This window comes from Cnephaeus nilssonii (genome assembly GCF_951640355.1).
Source record: "Cnephaeus nilssonii genome assembly, chromosome: 3".
Classification (NCBI taxonomy): Eukaryota; Metazoa; Chordata; class Mammalia; order Chiroptera; family Vespertilionidae; genus Cnephaeus; species Cnephaeus nilssonii.
In genome coordinates, this window is record NC_137074.1 from 81,488,239 (window position 1) to 81,506,074 (window position 17,836).

At 36.6% G+C, this 17,836-nt stretch overlaps 1 protein-coding gene across 9 annotated transcripts in view; it reads right to left on the bottom strand.

Annotated features, from left to right (window-relative positions):
* Positions 1-17,836, bottom strand: part of EPHA6 (EPH receptor A6) — a 1,012,702-nt gene that overhangs the window by 902,583 nt on the left and 92,283 nt on the right. The window contains exon 1 of one of the 9 annotated variants that reach the window (XM_079766997.1): positions 4,601-4,691. The exons of the other annotated variants lie outside the window; for them this stretch is intronic. The gene's annotated coding sequence lies outside the window, so the exon portion shown is untranslated. Of the gene's footprint in view, positions 1-4,600; positions 4,692-17,836 lie in introns of those variants that run through there. 9 annotated transcript variants of the gene reach the window in all.

The window sequence follows — 17,836 nt, forward strand, 5'->3', positions numbered from 1 at the left end:
TTTTAAATATGAATTCAAAGATTGTTAATCTAGTGGAGTAGAAGACATTAAAATAAATTATTGTCTTTTTTCTTAATTATCTGAGAAGTGTGTCCAAATAATCAATCCTCACCTACACAAATTATATTAATTTCAAAACTAATTCTTTGGGAAGTTAATATGCTGCTTAGCTCTGTCTTTAAAAAAATCTCTCCAAACTATTCTATTTTTTTAAATACAAGGAGAGAACAAAACGACCAGTTCAACAAACATAAAAATTATCATGTGTGCCATCAAAAGTCTGTCTATAGCTCTCTGTATCTATTGCTAAAACCTTAAAGACTATATTGCTTACTGACTGAATCAATATAAAGCAAAAGAAACCTTTGGCTCCTGTTCTTTATCATTCTCAGCTGCTTCAATTACTTTACAAATCTCAGAAACTTTATTTCTGGCTCATAGTGATTAACATCAACAAAGCCATACCCTTAAAACCAGATTAGATGATCCTTTCACTTCACAGTGCCTTCAAATAGACACAAATAGCTTTCGCTTTCAAAGTTATCAACAGTTTACAACAATAATAACACAGTAAAACAACTTTCTATTTTGTAAAATTTTCAAAAGAACTCAACACTTCTTTTCCTTTATAGCAATCCTTTCACAACCAACCCAACCCTCCCATCCAATTGTCCCTAAATTCCATTGCACTTCATTGACTTGCTCTGCAAACAATAGGTATAATCTCAGGATATAAAATAAAAATGGATAAAATCTGAATAGAAAAAGTGAAGACATATAATTTTACCCTACTAACTGATCTCAGATAAGAATAGTAAACTATGCAAGTACAAAAATATGAGAAATATGCAATATAAAATTCAATCTTATAAAAAAAGCTATACAAATCAGTATTTCATCTTGCCATACCCTATCTTTGGTGATAGGACATGGCAATTATCTAATGAAGTAGCTGAAACATTTTGCAAAAATCTGTGGTTGTCAAGTTGTATTCATGTATTTGATAGGAACTATTAATCAATTAAATAGATAAGTCTAAAATGGTCTTTTGAATGGAATTATATGTAAATATGTAATATGAACTCAGAAGAGAAAGAAAAAAGAACTTAACCTGTTTGTTTAAATAGTACTGAATTTTTACTTTTCCCTAAGGTTGTTTATCTCAAGATATATTGTAAATTATTTTCTTAAATTACACTAAATCAGTGATGGGCAACCTTTTGAGCTTGGTGTGTCAAACTTCACCAAAAAAACTGAGCATAACTCGGGTAGTGTGTCACTTTGAGGAAAAAAACATTATTTCGCAAATGTTTCATCCTCAGGAGCAGCAAATGTTTCATCCTCGGCATGCGGCCGCCTCAGAGGCTGCGTGTCATCAGAAATGGCTACGCGTGTCAGTGCTGACACGCATGTCATAGGTTCGCCATCACTGCACTAAATACATAAATATTGGAGAGTGACTACTGGATATCTTAGAATCAATAATAAAATAATCTTTAACTCCAGAGAGCCAGAAACATGAACTATCCCCGTATCTTCTCTAGAACCTGACATCTTTACTGAATATTAAAGACACTAAAATTAAGAGCATGGATGCAAACAAAAGATGAATATAAATGCAAAAAAAAATGAGAAAATAAGGTAATTATAAAACAACAGAAAATAAATATCAAAATGATTTTCCCTTATCAACAATAATAAAAGTCTAGAAATAGCTGTAAAACACCAGAAGCTAATAAGTCTTATTTGTAACTTTTCTATCATCACAATGAACAAATAATTGAAAAAAGTCAACAGAAATAAAAGCAAATATTTTTAAGTAGGGTATATCATAAGTAACACTTATAGCAATCCCTTGAACATACCAGGTTCATGATAAATATTAATAAATATGGAAAAATATTTATGTGGTAAATCTTAAAATATTTGCATTCAAGGTATCTATAGTAAAGTTTTCCAGAAAGTGCTAACCTTATTTTAATGAATCTTAATATATAAAAACCCAGGGACCATAACGACCAACCAAAGGCTAGACTGAACACCGGCAGTCAGTCCTGCAGTCAGTGCTGGGTTGCCATGCTGACCCAGTACTGACTGCCACTGGTGTGGATGCAGCGACCCAGCAATGACTGCCAAGGGGGTGTGGATCAGGCCCAGAGACAGGCCCGAAGAGAGAGGCAGGGTCTGATTCGCAGCCTCCGTGGCAGCTGTTGATCAGCTGTTGCCTCTCTCTTTATTTCCGGACTTTGCCAGCAGCTGCACCTGTTTCTCCCCAGGCCTCCACGGGGACTACTGATCAGCCCCACCTCTATGATACGGCCCGGGGATAGGCTCGGAAATGCTGACTGGCATAGAAACCGACCAATCAGAACCAAATCTGGGTGAACTATGAGGAGCCAATGGCTGCCTAGGAGGTGGAGCTTTTGACACTGACTGGCATAGAAACTGACCAAGGAGAACCAAATTGGCCTGCAGGGGAGGGCAGTTGGGCACGAGATCAGGCTGGCAGGGGAGGACAGTTGGGGGCAACCAGGACAGCAGGGGAGGGTAGTTGGGGGCAAGATCAGGTCGAAAGGGGAGGGCAGTTAGGGGTGATCAGGCAGGCAGGCAGAGGGGTTAGGGGAGATCAGGCAGGCACACAGGTGAGCGGATAGGAACCAGCGGTCCCAGAGTGCAAGAGGGATGTCCGATTGGAGAAGGTGCAGGCTGGGCTGTGGGAACCCCCACTCCGTGCATGAATTTTGTGTACCGGGCCACTAGTAATCCTATCTAATAAAAGAGAAAATTGACCATACCTCCGTTACGCCCACCAGCCACACCCACCAGCCAATCAGGAGCGAGTATGCAAATTAACCCAACAAATATGGCGGCAGCCACGAAGTTGGAGTGAGCCGGAGGCTTGGGTTACCCCCAGCGATGAAGGAAGCCAAGCTTCATGCCCGTCCTGGCCTGCCCTGGCCTCCACTCAAGGCTACAAAGTTTCAATTATAGAAGATAAATAAATCCCAGATACCAGGGCCTCCGCTTGGGTTGCCGGGGTGTGTGGCCAGCCTGCAAACCACCACAGGCCCCTTGCCCAGGTTGCCCCATGTTCCAAGGGAACCCCCACCCTGATCTGGGACACCCTTCAGGGCAAACCATCCGGCCCCCACCTGTGCACCAGGCCTCTATCCTATCCTATCTAATAAAATAGCAATATGCAAATTGACCATCACTCCAACATACAAAATGGCTGCCCCCAGGTGGTCAAAGATGGCTGCCCCCAGGTGGAAAAGATGGCTGCTCCCATGTGGACACAAGATGGCCGTGACAAGATGGCCAGCAAGGGAGGGCAGTTGGGAGAGACCAGGCCTGCAAGGGAGGGCAGCTGTGGGCGATCAGGCCAGCAGGGGAGGGCAGTTGGAAGGGACCAGGCCTGCAAGGGAGGGCAGTTGGGGGCAATCAAGCCTGCAAGGGAGGGTAGTTAGGGGTGACCAGGCCAGCAGGGGAGGGCAGTTAGGGGGTGACCAGGCCTGCAGGGGAGGACAGTTAGGGGCAATCAGGCTGGCTGGGGAGCAGTTAGGCATCAATCAGGCTGGCAGGGGAGTAGTTAGGGGGTGATCAGGCTGGCAGGCAGAAGTGGTTAGGGGAATCAGGAAGGCAGGCAGACGAGCAGTTGGGAGCCAGCAGTCCTGGATTGTGAGAGGGATGTAGGATCGGGCCTAAAGGGGCAGTCGGACATCCCGTGAGGGGTCCCAGATTGGAAAGTGTGCAGGTTGGGCTGAGGGACACACACCCCGTGCATGAATTTCGTGCACCGGGCCTCTAGTATATAATAGAAATCAAAGGCAAGCATGTTATTTTATATATTATATCTTTTAATTATCACCACCTTCCATATTTCATCAAAATGTGGGCAAGTGGCATAAAATCATCTTTTATAAGTCCAAAACAGGGGATTACTTTTGTCCATTAATAGCGCAATTTCATTAGTAACCAATTTCCCGCTCCTTCACTACCTACCACTTCCACCAGGATTGCAGGGATCATTCATCTAGAACCTCAGTATCTTGCAAACCTAGACCTAATAATCTTACCCCTGCAGAACCTGGTGTCCTTTCTTACATCTCCATTCATCTCCAGTCCTGGTTTCTCCTACTTCTTCCAGTGACCCAAATTTTGCACTACCTTTCCATACTCTAAACTTTCTAGAAAAAAAGGTATCCTGAAAACCCTTTGCCTCCTAACTCAATGATTGTCCTAAGACAACTAACTATAGGATTTTGCTACTGCAATGTATTCTAAGGACCACAAAAAGCAACAGAGAAAATTAAGACAAAGATCAGATGATGTAACTGGAAACTGTAGACAAAGGCACAGAGACACACAGATACTTTAATGAAAGAGGTGACAGGGCACAAGAGCATATTTTATAACTAGAATAGCTATGATATTAGTTTCTTCATTTTCTGAGTGTTCAAGATGCTCAGTTGATACATAAGTGAGATCAGAGGGTCCAAATGCTTAGTGGAGCAGATGTGAGAGCATGAGGAAGAGAGTTCCAAGAGTAAAGGAATTGAGAACCAGGGAAGACAAAAGCCTGGGCTTAGATGAAACTTACCAAGATGGCAGAAACTTGACCCACTTCACATACAGTTTTGGTGTCAAAACACAGTGGAAATTTGAGACTGCAGGATCTGCAGAAATACAAGTAAAAACAAAAAGGGAGAGAGAGAAAGTAGGGGGAATGGAAGCTATCGGCCTGCCATTTCTCTTGCAGCTATGCTTAACAATTACTCAGTAAACGAAATCTGGATTAATTCGGTGTTTTTAAAAAGGAAAAAGAAAATAAAATTTTTGGTAATTCACTGGATTTCTCAATGATTTTTTCAGTATATTCTATACCCAGCAGACCCGTCATATTCAGATTTTATAGATGTAATTTTGAGTTTTGAACTAATATGTGTGTGTACTCATGTATGCATGCACCATACACATTCCTACATATATTAGGTATGTACTAATAAAGGTATTCCCAATAAAAAAAATCTTAAAATATGAAATTCTGCAATGTGTAGGTAATATAGGATAAAATTCACTGCTCTTATAGTCTAAAGGTTACTACATTTAATAGATCCAGAGATGGTAAATTAAAACCAATTTCTCTTCTCTGACATCTGTAGAGATTGTCACTCTTGGCGATTCCAAAGTAGTCAGAAAACCAGATTAAGAATAAGTAATAGTCTTCTTTCCCACATGCTACAAGCTACAAGTTTTCCTACAAGTGACAAAACACATGAGATATTTCAGTTCAGGTACATTTACCATTCTAGAATCCAGTGCCATGAAATTGTGAAGTACTTAGTCTGAATCTGAATTTCTTTATTTGTTTAAATAACATTCATAACTTTTAATTTTGTATTCATTTTCTTTGTGGAAAGATATAATAATATTTGATATAATTTTATTTTCATCTGAATTTTCACAATTTATTAGATGAATTTGGGATGATACATGATTAAGTCAAGTATCATGGATGGACTTATAGACTGCTCAAACAATTCTGAACATTAAAATTACAACCAAAAAAGTCAAACACAGAAAGAACATTCTATATCCTATTTGAAATAATTTACAAATAATTTTACAAATAAAATAAAATATTCCTACAAAATTATTCACAAAACAGGAAAGTTCTTAAGACTCTGGTGTTCTTAATAAACTCAAGTCAACATAAAATATCTATGATTTAGTGAACTTCTATTTGAAGTATCATAAATATTTGCAATTAATGTACTTCACATTGTAATCCATTTTTCTTTGTTCTCTTAGAAATGTTTAAAAATCAGGCAATTAACTTCATCGGCACATGCAACATGACTTCTGCTTCCCTAGGCAAGATTCTCATAAGCAGTAATACTAGGAAAGCATGGTGTTGATTTTACAGTGTGCGCTATGTACTTGCTTCTCAATGTGTACAGTGTTACTATCATCATGACAAGAACACTAGTTTTAATGTTCTTGTGTCAGTGTTATTACCTGTTTACAATTTTAATTTGACAAGTAAAATATTATAGTTTTTCGTTTTTTGAGAGCTAACTTTATTTGACAGGACCTTCATGTATATCATCCTGTACATCAAATTTAGAAGTATTGTCGATGCTGGAAGACTGACCAATATCTATAAATTTCTGCTGAACTTTTTGAACAGAGTATCTCAAAGAGGGTTCTATAGAATATCTGAGTCAAATGAGTTTATTGTTATTAAGCAGGAGAAAGGGAGATGAAATATCTTTGTCCTCAATTCCTACTGCTCTTGTTCCCTTTGCACTTAGCCATGCTGGTCCCACATTTTTCCTCATGTTTATCAATCACCCAAGCTTTGAGGCTTTGCACTAGATGATACTTCTCCCAAGAACACTCTGCCCTCTGATACCCACACAATTCACCATCCCTTCTGTTATTTTATAATTTTGTTCAAATAGGACACTTATCAGAGAGATCTCCCCCAATTCCTGTGCTATTTCACCATCAGTTTGTCACTCCTCTATCATTATTTTTTCTTAGTGCTATTACCACTTTACATTATAGTAACTTACGTATGTAATTATTTCTCTCTCTCTGCTAAAATGTAAGCACCACAGAGGCAGAAGCTGTGTCTGTTTGTTCACTTTTGAGTCCCCAGCACTTAAAATACATATAGCACGTAACAGATGCTCAACCTCTACTTGTTGATTGAGAGACTACAATTAGCACATGCAGCAGCAATTTCCCAGAATCCACTGCTGCCTCACTTCCCATTAGTTCCTGTCAATGAGACACACTAGAGGGAGATTAAAAGCTGGAGGAGAAAAGGTCTTTTTGCTCCCCTGTTCTGCTTGTGGCTCTGGCAGCAGAGACAGAGGTCGTTCAGCAGCCTGAGCAGCAGAGCCTCACTGGTTCTCTGGCTCCAGGCAAAGCAGCAGCAGCAAAGACCAGACTCCAGCAATGTTACAGATTAGTCCAAGAGCTCCGGCCAGACGGGCTCCCAGGCTCCTGCAGCATCAGTAGGTGTGTGACTCTTGGCTGGCTGAAAAATGGAAAGTCCGCAGTTTCAACAGCAGAAGGTGCCTCAGCAGCACTCCGTCCCGGGGCTCTGGATAATCACTCTCCTTTTGCCCCTCCAGCCGAGGGACAGTAGTAGCTTCCTGCAGGTCTTCGTGTATATTGATTTCCCCCTTTTAGTCCTCCAGTCATTCTAACACATTGTAAACAATTTCATATTTTAATTCCTCTGTTTGGATTATCTAAGGAGTTTTTTGTTTTCCTACTAGACAAAACTGAACCATTGGTTTAAAAATAACTTTCTGCTAAATATCTGCTCAATTAAACAGCAAGTGTGACCATCCTTCCCAATACAGCAATCCCACAAAAGCTAAATAATGCCAAGAGGTCTCCACTGCCCTAGCCCTAACCCTGGTCTTTTTCCATCTTTTCATCATCTTTCTTCTTGGCACTATAATACTCTAATGTATTAAATTAGCAATAACTATTGTAACACTGGCATAATCATTCCACTCTCTGCAGTAACCATAGTGATGTCTTTATGTCCCTGTAATTTAATTGTAAATACAATAGATTAAAAAAAATACTTTCCAATACAATGTCCATCTTTTCCTTTGGTACTATGTAACTTGCATATTAAAGGATGTTTGGCAGAATTGATACATTAATGTATAATTAACGAAAATGATTACATACAAATAGTTTGATACAACTCTTTCTATGACTTGTTGGAAGGTGATTAGTGATCACCCAAAAACTCATAAAAATCCTAATTATATTTGTAGACTCTTAGCTATAAAATGAAATCTGTATCTTCCTTGCTGTCCTTGGCAACTGGAATTTTGAAACATATGCCCCTCTACCTTTTCTCCCCTAAGGAGCAGGACACCATTCTAACCACTTGGCAACACAGGAAGGCTGTCACTCACTCCTTTGGTGGAAATTTAATTTATAAATCATTTAGTTTTATTTGGATTCAGTTATGACACCCAACATTTTAATAATTCCATCCCTTTTTAGAAGTCTAAGCATTTTCCTTAAAAAATTTTAAAGGTAAAAATGATTATGAATATCATTTATAATTCTACTCTTTTTTTTAATAAAAGGATATAAAGTAAAAAAAAAAAAATTAAAGGTCATCTTTTCCCAAAGTTCTCTCAATCCAATCCAGAATCCAGGAGGTAATTGGATTATCACAATATAATCAATTGGCAGTCAAACACCAAATATTTTTTCTATTATTGTATGTACATTGTGCCTACATATATAGTGCCAATAATTTTTGTAGGTTTTAAGGTTAAAAAAAATGAGGTTATGTTGCACATACTGTTAATGAAATAGGGTTTTTTATTGTTATTTTTTACTTATTTAATTTCTTTATTTATTTAACCATATATACATTATGGCTGTCCTCACAAGCCTGTTCATACATATCTACCTATTTTTTTCTTCACTGATAGCCAATATAGGTATTGTTTCCTTATTAGCATACTCACATGTATTTTTCAATTTAAAAAAATTTATGAATTTTAAGAGTGAAAGAGAAAGGGGGAAAGAGAGGGAGAAACACTGATTTATTGTTCCATTCATTTATGCATTCATTGGCTGCTTCTTGTATGTGCCCTGACCAGAGATCGAACCCACAACCTTGGCATATCAGGGCGGCACGCTAATCAACTGAGCTACCCTGCCAGGACAGCATACTCAAATATTTAAGCCTGCTGTAACTCCCATGAATATACACAAGTTAACCTAAGGTGCCCACTGCAGAGCTTCAGAATCTCCTGGCTGATGGGAGTCGTGTATTAACAAAAACTGTCTTGTCTTATAGAAGGCCTCATTCTCCATGAGTGTTAGCTTCTCCTAACATGGGGCCTCTAGGCATCAAATGTTATAACTGATGCAACAGAAATGATATTAGTTCCTTTCTATTCCCAGCCAAATGTGTAGTTATAGTCAATACTTACTGTTCACCAATGCCTATTTAGCCAGGAAGTCAAGTTTATCTTTAACCTGTGGCCTGTTATATTAATGTGTTTTGGGTAAAAGATTAAGAATGTGGTAATCCGCCCTAACCGGTTTGGCTCAGTGGATAGAGCATCGGTCTGCGGACTGAAGGGGCCCAGGTTCGATTCTGGTCAAGGGCATATACCTTGGTTGTAGGCACATCCTCCATAGGGGGTGTGCAGGAGGCGGCTGATTGATGTTTCTCTCTCATCAATGTTTCTAGCTCTCTATCCCTCTCCCTTCCTTTCTGTAAAAATCAATAAAATATATTGAAAAAAAAGAATGTGGTAATCCATGGATAATGCAAGTTTTTTCCAGTTGGTTTACACAAACATTATAGATTTTGCATAACAGTACAGGACTCAGTAATGATACCATTAATCACTTGTTATTTCAAATGTTTCCTCATGTCTTCTTCCTCATACTGAGCGATTCTGGGAAATCAGTCTTTGAAGGGCCGGGACTGACAGAGATGAATAGGATGCTTAACTGCATTGGCACATGCCAGGGTCTATTCCTGTGGTAAAAACACTCCATGTAAAGCATCTTACTCAGTAACATTCTCTACATAATAAAAGAATTTCCCAAACCAAACATCTCTTTCCATGCTTGTTATCACAGCCATATTCTCTACTCCTCAAAAGCCCCTCTCTTTCCTTCCTCATTTCCTATAGTTTTATGTTCATTATGCTATCTTCATTTTTCCTCTATTTTGATTGTTTTTGCTTTTTCTTATCATTTTTTGCCTCTTACTTATGAACACTGAAATCATATCTCTGAAACATATATATTCCCATATATCCTCTATTATAAATGAGACTCAACAGATGAACTTACATAACTGAATTTGTAGTCATTTTAAATTGAAGAACAAAAAAGAAAAATTCTGATCCTTTGCAAAAAAAAAATCTATCATTGAGATTAATGGAAATTTTTTTTAAACAATTAATTCTCCTTTCAGAATATTTTCTGATGACATTCAATGTTTTATTTCATTTGTAGTAATCCAAGCACCTGGGATAAAGTAAGACATGTGCACCAGAATATTTTACTTGTCACATGTGAAATTTTAAGCAGACAGTAGCCTTTATATTGAAATTACATATGTAGTTTTTCCCCTCTGTGGTATTATGCAAAACAGATAACACCAATTTGTACAGTCATCTCATTGAATTAGCACCTTTCTCCTTCTTAGTACAATAACTGTGACATATTAAGCATGACTTAGGGAAGCTGTGTCTAATCATTACATTTTGCTATGTTGAGAGGCACAATTATTCCAATTATGAATAAAAAGATCAGTAGATAATAGCTAGCAGAATTAAATGCCTGTTTATATCTATTATACCAGAATAATTATTAACAGTGTTCACTTTATTTTCTAAAGCAACCAGTTTGGGTGATAATTTATTATTACTGACATTGATTCACAGTACAAAACAGACCAAAGCCTAATAATGGGAGGCATCCATAAGACCCAAGAATTAATAAAAAATTATTACATGCTTCTATCATTCCAGAAACGTTTCAAGATTTATTTAAGGGCTGCTGGAGGCCATATCAATTGTAAATTAAGATTATTTCCTGAAATTAGAAAAATATATACAAATTTTCCAAATATATTTATTTCCATTATTCTTTGTATTATATTTAACAACATGTTTTCTGATTTCAGTAAAGACAGCATCCTCTATGATAAATGACCTGCTTATAATGAAATACTGAAAGACATAAGACACAGAGCAATTATTCTACCATCAACTGTTTTTCACTAATACTTATGTGCTTGACTCTCCTTAGCTTTCCAAGAACTCCTTGATGACAATGAGTTTACTCAGAAAGTCAGATGTTAACCTAGAAGAAAGATGCAGACACTGAACAAAAGTAATGACTTAATATTGAATCAACCTACATATTTAACTATAACTTCCTCTATTTTAAATCATGAGTATATCTTTTATATCACTATGAAAATTAATATGCTGACATGTAGTAAGTTGAATAGTTTCCCACCCTAATTTCATGTTCATCTAGAACCAGCAAATGTGACCTCATTTTGAAATAGGTTCTTTGCAGATATAACGAGGTTAAGATGAAGTCATGATGAATTAGGATAGACCCTAAATGCAATTAATGGTGTCCTTGTAAGAAAGCCCATGAGAAGAGGCAGACACACTGAGAAAATATAGTCCTGTAAAGATATAGGCAGAAAGTGGAGTGATGAAGCTACAACCCAAGGATTCCAAGGATTGCTGGCAAATACCAGAAGCTTGGGAGAGGCAAAGAAGTATTCTTTTTAAGATTCTTCAGAGGAGCCTGACATTGCTAATACCTTAATTTCAGACTTCTTGCCCCCAGAACTGTGAGAGAATAATTTCCTGTTGTTTTAAGCTAACCAGTTTGTGAAAATTTGTCACTGTAGTCTTGGGAGGAAACTACTACATGATATGTGTGTGTACACACACACACACACACACACACACACACATTATATATATTATATATATATATATATATATATTAGGTGTAATTTTATATATATAAAATTGTGTAATTTTATATATATAAAATTCCTGATTAGGTTTGTACTTTCAACAAGACATAATTGGTTACTGAAATTACATTTCTTAGATGTACGCATAAAAATTCATAGATTGCACATATTATTTAAGTAATTGATGAATAGGAAAACACTGGAATAGAGGATACTTTGAACTGTTGAGTGATTACTGTGACTCCCCAAATGAGATTAAGTGGTAGTGAGACTGAGAAAAGCCTGGAAGGTACTGCTGAAGTTATTAAACTATCCTTCTCTATTGTTCATGTTATGGCAGATTTATTCTATAAGCTATGTTTTCATCATTTCAATATAAATCTATATCTTATTTTTAGCATGACTCCCAATGACAAAATTTAAGTCACATTACAAATATTAAAACATATGTAGGCTGAGATGATTGTTTTAATATTAAAAGTAGTTTGGATAATAAATATAAAATGAGAACATGTAAAGGCCACACTTTGTGTCTAGGCATTGTCCTCATTAAGGGTTACATTTCAATTAAGTATCAGTTTCAATATATGTTTTTCTTCTTTAGCAATATTTATTTAAAAACAGATAACTGCAACAATACTGATTTCTTAAAACCCAAGTAATGGAAACATTAGAAAATCAATACTTTTCCTTTTTATTCATTTTTAGGTTTGAAGTCGTAAGTGTTTAGGATTAAAAATTTAATGCATTGAGGGATAAAACACTGCCCAATAACTGCCTCACACTAAGTGGCAGCATTAGCTAGTTCACCAATGAGGACTAGTTCATTCTCCCATACTACACCTTCCATCAGCTAAGGGAGAAATTACCAAATCATGTGTACCCAGATGCCAAATTTTGCTGTGAAGATTTCTATTATATCATTTACAATGTCAGTCAACACATTCACAAAATATTTAAAATATTTATGAATTTTGGAATCCATTTGGAAAAATTATTGCATAAAGAACACTTTAATTTTAATTAGTACCCCTCCCCTTTATTTTGCTGTTCTCTCTATATAAGTGGCTATGTTAGAATTTCTGATTATATTTTTTAATATCTGTTCAGGGACAAATACAGTTTTACATGGAAGGAATAGGCTGCAGAAGAGGCTATTGGAGGACACTGGGTACAGACTGCATTTCTGAACAGAGAGTGAGTCTCTGGACAGAAGAGTCACCCCAGGGCTGAGAATACATAAAGATGCATTTATGTTTGAGTAAAATCCTCTCTGCTTCCTAGGTGTAAAGCCTGATAATTTATCCTGATTTACTTTACAAGGAGGGAAAGAATTTAAAATTATGAAAGAGCTACTAAGAAATATACAGAAAAGACTGAAACATCCTAATAATAATCTTATGATAGGAGAAAACAATTCATAAGGAGATAATAGTTGTGAATTTTTCTTAAGGAGGAAAACAAAACAAAACATGAATCCTCAAATCAAAAGTCAATTCTGAGGGAGTTTGCTAGGAACGTCTGGTCAAGACGGCAGAGTAGGTAAATGCAGTGCTCACTTCCTCCCACAACTACATCTAAATTACAAATTATAGAAGCACCACCCTTGAGAATCACCCAAAGACTAGCTGAACAGAACCCCTATAACAGAACCCCTCATAAGCCACGCAGAGGGAGGGGCGCAGTTGTGAAACGGGCTGGTGCCACACCCACACGTGGTGGCTAAGGCTCTGAAGGGGTATCTGGGCTGCAGCAGTTGTCCCTGAGGACCGAAGGGCCCCAGCCCCACACCAGGCTGCCTAGCCCAGGGCGCCAGTGCCAGGAAAAGAAATCCCCACAGCATCTGACTGTGAAAATCAGCAGGGACTCAGTCCAGTAAGGGGGAGGACTGCCGAAGTCCCAGGAGATCCTCTCAAAGGGCCCTCACACAGATTTACTTGCTGACAACCCACTTGCTTTTTTTTTTTTTAATTTCTTTATTGATTAAGGTATCACATAAGTGTCCTCATCCCCCCATTCCCATCCCAAATCCCTCCCCACGTATGCCCCCACCCCCCATGTTGTCCGTGACCACTGGTTAGGCTCATATGCATGCATACAAGTCCTTTGGTTGATCTCTCCCCCTTTCCCCCACCCTCTCCTACCTTCCCTCTGAGGTTTGACAGTCTGATCAATGCTTCCCTGTCTCCGGGTCTGTTTTTGTTCATCAGTTTATGTTGTTCATTATTTCCCCTAGATGCGTGAGATCATGTGATACAAGACATACACTTATAAGAACCGAAAATGAGACAAGCCGTAATGGTTATGCTGAGAAGCAAATGAATCAGTCTGTAGTGAGTTTCTTTCTGGGCCAACCCACTTGCTTTGAGCTGGTGATTCCCTGAGAAGCCACTCAACTCAACTTAAGCACAGGCCAGAACCTCTTTCAGCAACTGTTACTCACAAGTGGCTGGCTTCAGCCAGAGATGCAGACTTCCCTAAAATATGTGAAAGGTCCACAAATTCAAAACAAACCATGCAGAAATCCCTTCTAATGTGCATCAGAAAGCACTGCATTTAAGATAAGCATATAATTTGATTAAATGAATAACATTATTCAATGGAGTTATCTAAATCAACAATGCATATTTAAATTTACCTCTCTAAATGTGGTATGCAGAATGCAGGAACATCCCAGTTTCATGGTTTTATTTGAAAGACTTTTTAAATTCCATCAAAATATTTTGGTATACATTGCAACTAATTATTGGGAAGCTGAAGACTAAGTCAAGCATTACATTTATGAGCACAACAGGTTTGATAAAATAAAGCAGTTAAAACATTTAAAGAACCTATTTTGCTTACTATGGTACATTAGTTCAAAATACTAATTGCATAGAATACAGATTACAAAAACCTATTTAACATTTAATGTTGACCTATGCTTTTTGCAAGCTTGACTGGTTAGTATAAATTCTCTAAAATTTGCAGTCCATCTATCAACCATTAAAAATCCATATGTTCTATATTTTTATTCTCATCTTAATAACATGGTGCAGGATTAATAACTATCTGGGGTTAATATTTCCCAGATGTGATTCAGATCATCAATAATTCTCAACTGGTCATTAATTCTTTGAAAGTGTATTATGTCTTGATTGGTGTTGGTTAAATAGCTTAATAAACTCTTTTATAGCCTTTTTATTTCCTAGGTAAATATCTTTCTCAAGCACCTTTCAACTTAAATTTTGGTGAGAAAATTGATAAAGAGGAAATGAACTGGATTGTCTAAAATGCAATACAGAGAGTAAATGGATAAACTTTTCTACCTGTACTTAAAGACCAATGCTAAATAATAATACAGTTCAATCTCAACAACCATTTAGTCTTTTTTTCACAGCTGATTCTGCCCAAAGTTAGTACCAAGTTATTCCATCTCCAATGAGAGTTGCAAACTACAGTCTCTAACTTGTTATTTCTACAACTATTTAGCTATTCCACCAACTTTTGTTAAATATCTGTGGATAATTTAAAACAATCATGGTAATTTGCAGAAGAAACGATGAGGAGCCAAACTGATGCAGTGGTGATAGAGATTGATTTGAAAAGCTTTAGGAAGCAGAATTAACAAGAATTAGTGATTGGTCATGTGGCATGTGAGTCAATCAATTAAAATACAAACAATTAAATTTATAAAAATATCTGGTTTGTGATGCTTCTCTAGTTAAGTGTTTTACTAATAAGCTCTTACAGTTTCACAAGATAATTTAGCATTTGTACATACTTGCCTTGGGTTTCAATGTAGACTCTTACATTATAAATATTTTGAATGACTCTTATTAAAACAATTAGGACTTTCTGATAAGCCAAAATCTTAGTTTAGATTATATAATATGGGAGTTCATATAAAACAACAACAACAACTGGAAGCTTCTCCTAGGAAGCTTCTTCATAGGAGAATGGAAGTTAAACCTTTATAAGTAATCATGTAAAAAAAATAAAGAGAACAAAGAAAAGACTATATTATGTACATCAAGAGTAATTGGTTTAAGAAAACCCATACCTTTAAAAAATATACGCTTGTAATAAGACAACCTCAAGACTATACCTTAAAGGACAGCAGAGATACTGGAAAAATGAACTGCATACACATCTTTCAGCTGCTCAGAGAATATGAAAGTAATTACATATTCATAGATATCAGTAAATTCTTCACCTCTGATCGTCTAAATCATTGCTATCTGCTTTTTTCTTACTTTTTCCCCTCACCATAGAATTAACTTCATTATTATCCAATACATGTTCTTTCAATTGGTGAAAAATAAGGCAGCAATTTATTTATTTATTTAGCAGAGGCATCGACATAGGAAGGAATATGCTGAGATAGTGTAGAGAGAATGGTCACAGATCATAGTTTCTCATGTATTAAATTATTAAATATTTAGAAATGTATAGACTCCAATAAACTATGCATATTCATTCCCCCCATTTTCCTTCCTTGTCTGCATGCAGGGGAGGTCACTTATTGATGTTCCTATGTTCGTAAGAAAATTCTGCCTTCCATGGCTTTTCATATTTCCTGGTGTGCCTCAAAGCAGTACCAGTGTTTCACTACCTTCTGTTGTTTTTTTCTATCATCATCACATTCATTATTGGGAGATTTACAATCTGCTATACTCATTGTCATCATCATCAGGTTTATAATCTGCATCACTGTGATGATGATGATGATGATGATGATGATGATGATGATGATGTGATAGGATGGGGTTTATAATTTGCCTTTACAATTTGGCAGCTCAAGAAATGTGAATTCATTTTTAAAATATCTATGAACTGGATCAGGAGATTCAGCTATAGTACAACCTGGCAAACTCTAGAAGATGGCTAACAGCAGGTTTTTTCTGCTCTCTTAAAACTCTTACTTTCACATAACTTTGTTTTTTTTTTTTCATAGGCCCTCTGCTCTAATCTTTTTCCATGTCTTTCAGGGTATCTTTATGGCAAAGGTTTCTGATAGCTACTTTTCCTTGGATCTTAACTTAGGAATCCTGAATTCCTAAAGAGGAATCTGACTGGATTAGACATTTATGGAAATCATACATGAGAGGTTACAGTTAGCTCAATGAACTGGATGTATTTTGATCATGTCTCCACCTCTTTCCCAATTAAGAGATGGTTGAGGGAGCAGAGCATTGCGGCATTAACCATAACAGATATCCCTCAACAAAGCCTCTTGGTCAATTTACTTGGTGTCAGAATGACAAGCACTCTAGCATTTCTAAAACACTTATTACTACAAGGGTATTTTCTGGATTGGACTACTCCATATTTTAAACTTAATTAACTTCTAGTCATTAACAGATATGTATAAAGACATAGTCACTAAAAATGAGGTACAAAGAAATAAATTCAGAAGGAACATAGTAAAGGAATATTTATTTCCTAAGCTAAAAAATATCAAAACAATCTAAACATGCACCAAATATCCTTATGCCACTGACGAAACAATAGTGCTTAATAATTATCTATCCTTAATGTGAAATATTTTTTGGTTTTCAAAGATGAATTAATGTTTTCAACACTTTTAAATAACCACATATTTTTTACACATATGTGTCATTCTAACAACATTATAATTTACATTAAGACTGCGTTTGAACAATCTTATAGGCTATTTTACAGCCTCACTGTATCAATCACAATTTTGAAAAGCAAGCAATGGTTATAGGTATACCAAATGGCTAAAAATCCTGATTTTGGGACTGAGATGACTCTGGTTTTAATACCAATTCCTTTACATAACCTCAAGCTCAGGCAGGTTATATAACTTTTCTCAGGGTTAGTTGTTTTATCTATAAAATGGTGCTAATAATATTTACAGCAAATAGATATTATTAGGATTAAATGAAAAAGCATGTAAAATGCTTAAGCACAATTCTTATTGCGGACCCATGAAATATTCATAAATTGAATATTCTGAGACAGAAGTTTCATTAGCTCTCTTGTGAAGCCAAGATACATATGTGGAATTAAATTTCCAAGAGCTCCTGGAGTGTCAGGGTCTACTCCACCTGCATACCACAGGAAAGCTCAGAAGTCTTCCCTTATTGATTGGTAAAGAATATCAGCAGCAATGTCATAGAAAGCAAAGCATAAAAGCTTGATTAGATTTTTAGATTAAATAGACTTGAAAATAAAGCCAACTGCTACTGATAGTGATCAAAGTGAAGAGAAAGCAAAATATAAACAAATCCAGAGTTAACTGCATAAAAACAGAAGAGTAAGAAAAATTAAGTAAAATGATCATTTATTAAATTGTCTAAGCAATGT